At 39.9% G+C, this 3,442-nt stretch overlaps 1 pseudogene; it reads left to right on the plus strand.

Moving 5' to 3' along the window:
• Positions 1 to 2,625: 2,625 nt before the first annotated feature.
• On the plus strand, positions 2,626 to 2,715 carry LOC148369076 (U2 spliceosomal RNA; annotated as a pseudogene).
• Positions 2,716 to 3,442: the final 727 nt, after the last annotated feature.

Raw genomic sequence — 3,442 nt, forward strand, 5'->3', positions numbered from 1 at the left:
GGATATATTAAATTCTCAAGCAAAAAAAAAAGGAAACCCTCCAGAGCTTACATGAGATCATGGTTATGTTAACTGTAAATACTCACATAAATATTAATTTTCCAAGCATCATGTCTTTCTTGCCGCAATTGATAAATAAAATAAGGTGAAGATATGCTGTGTTGCTACCGGACCAAACCTGCCAAACCAATGACAGAGTGCAAATGGACCTAATTGGCTCCGACTGTTGCAATGGCCCCTCTTGTTGAAATTATCACAGTCAGTGAGACAACCCAGCCTAGCTTAGACACCGTTTATTGATCTTAACTTTTCCTCCATCACCAGAGGGATCCAGTATATCAATACTAAACACGGAGACCCCTCGCTACTCTGCGCTCAGGTCATCACTGGTTCACTGCTTTCCGGATTTTGAATTTCATTGTCTTTATTGTCATTGAGATCAATGTATCATGGATTGTGTTCTGAGGAGACAGCGCACAACAAATGCTATCACAATGGTAGGTTTGGAAGGGCTTTGGGTAATGGGTGAGCATGACTGTTTTCTGTGGGCTACTGTGATAGGCTGGTGTATGCCTACAGTCAAACACACTTCTACTCTATCACATATAAATAACCTATATTTTATGTTGACAATATCTGTGTATTATTTGCCCTCATGTGGGTTATAGATCAGGGGATGGTGTCATAATAGTCTGTAGTTTGCAATAGTCTTTGATCTGTGCAGCCCTTTGAGACTCTTTGTGATTAAGGGCTATAGAAATAAACATGACTTGACTTGACTTCTAACTACAGAAAAGGACAATGTCGGGTGTCAATTGTATAGTAAAGAGGTCTGCTCCTGTGGTAAAACCACAAATTTAGATAAAAACATGAATAAAGCAACGATCTTCAACCAAAAATCGGCTATTTATCATTGCCGTATATTTATTATATGCTGTAAGAGTATGAAGAGCCCAGCGGTTATGGACATGTAAACACTGTAGCTCTTACAGCAATCCCAATTCCATTGGCCTTATAGTCCTGTGCAGCTTACTTATGAAAAATATACGACAAAAGATTATTCCTTCGGAGTGCGTCTTATAATTTGGTGTGACTTATTGTGTAAAAAATACTATCACACTGCACCAACATGCTTTACTGTTGGTATTATGTTCTTTTTGTCAAATGATGAGATATTTTTACGCCAGATGTAACGGGCTTCAAGTTCAAGTATTTACTCATCCGTCCACAAAATGTTTTTCCAAAAGTCTTGAGGATAATCAAGATGTTTTTGGGGAAATGTTAGACTAATCTTTGTGGTTTTCCGGACAGCAGTAGTTTTTGACTGTGAACTCTCCCATGCATGCCATTATTGGCCAGTGCCTTTCTTATAGAGTCATGAACACGGACCGTAACTAGGCTGCCTCAGGACCAGGACACTTTGCTGAGGTCGATGGAATAATGATTTCTAGTGTTTGCCAGAAGTTTACCCTTGAATGGCTAAAAAAAACAAATTAAGGTTCTGGCGTGGCCTAGTCAAAGCTGTGGTGTGACCTTAAACAGCCAGCTCATATTTGAAAACACTCCACTATGGCAGATTTGAAACACTTTTGCAAAAGGGCAATGACTTTTTTTTTACCAAGGCCCAGATAGGTTTGAATTTGTCTCTACCTAAATAAATTGAATCCACATGTCAAAATTGCATTTCGTATCTCCTTGGGTTGTCTCTGTGTTATACTGAAATCAGTTTGAAGATCTGAAACCTTTGTGAAAGTTAGATATTCAAATCCACAGAAATCAGGAAGAGGGCAGATACTTTATCACAGCACTGTATATCGTCCAGGATGACTTCCTGTTTTTTTCCCTTGTTGTCAGGTTTTCAATGTAAATCTCTTGATTTTCTGTCTCAAGGTAATTAGCTTGTTTTTATATAACTAAATATAAAAACAATGTTTCTCATACAAACACACACATAATGTAACGTTTCAACAATGAGTGTAATTATATCTCTTGTACTTTTATCAATCTTGTATTCTTTTATTTTGAAATCGTTTTCTTGTCTGTACTGATTCCTCTGTCGTTAATAAACCACTCCCCCTCTCTCTGTTCGGGACCTCAGCCAAGAAGGAGCGTGAGTTTTTTGCTCCCACCATCATGTAGAATTAAACTATATACATGTATTTTATCTGTGCAAATATGGCCACGAAATAGTCATAATAATGATTGACTTTAACACTTGTATAGCATTCATCGCCGTGATTGAAATTTGTGTGATCATCAAATAAAATGTAATCCTTTTTGTATGTCTTCTATATCACTGGTGTTCTAGTGGATAGGATTTGGCGCTTTACTGCCTACTGTGGTTCTAGAACTGTGTACTATCCATGCGTTAGCCAGTTGCTATGTACTTACACTGCCCCTAGCGACAGTCGGGCTTGGCCTATTGGTCCTTTGATTTTTGCATTTTGGAGATGGAATATGAGCTTGCTCTGTCCACTCCACGCATCGGCCCGGTATTGCAGTACAATTCCAGAACAATAAAGCTACTGCCTACTGTGGTTCTAGAACTGTGTACTATCCATGCGTTAGCCAGTTGCTATGTACTTACACTGCCCCTAGCGACAGTCGGGCTTGGCCTATTGGTCCTTTGATTTTTGCATTTTGGAGATGGAATATGAGCTTGCTCTGTCCACTCCACGCATCGGCCCGGTATTGCAGTACCTCCGGGAACGGTGCATTCGCAATGATCGCAGCAAGGCTTTAGGGCTAGGACCTTAGCTTGGCCTTTTGGCTGAGAGTAAGTGTCCCGGCTCCTAGGCTTTGTAGCGTATTATGAACTGACCGATAACGGATAATGGATAATGAATAACGAAGATAGATCAATAACCCTTAAAAAAACCCAAAACCCCCCTTTCAGTGCCGCAACCTAGATTAGATTCCCTTTTCATCCAATATTTTGCGATATTTTTTGACCCATTTAGGTAAAATACTACCGTAAAACACCATGTGTAACGTGCACCCAAACTTTGATTTCCATTTTTGGTCAAGTTAAAACATGCACGTCATATACGAATGAATACTGTATGGAAAACGTAACGCAACAATGTGACATTGAGTCTTACTAAACGTTCCCATAGAAGGTGTGGCATTCAGCTGTCAGATTGTCATTATCACTTACACAGCATATAAAAGACCCGATACCTTCATGATGTAGTACGAAGCAACAAGATTTGACATGACACGGCCCATTTTATCAGGCAGATGGTGCATCTGTCATGCATGCTAATAGCTCTTGTGCAACATATGCATGAGGTGGGACCAGAACAGCCTCCTGGATGCTTGTGAATACCCACATCTGATGTTGTATGTTAATCTGCTAACCTCCAGGCCACAGGGAACAGAAACCCGCAAAGGAGAACGAGAAAATTCAGTCTACAGACACACATTCGCACACAAAGCTTCA

The sequence above is a fragment of the Urocampus carinirostris genome, chromosome 3, assembly GCF_059441175.1.
Source record: "Urocampus carinirostris isolate Australia breed hairy pipefish chromosome 3, RoL_Ucar_1.0, whole genome shotgun sequence".
NCBI lineage: Eukaryota > Metazoa > Chordata > Actinopteri > Syngnathiformes > Syngnathidae > Urocampus > Urocampus carinirostris.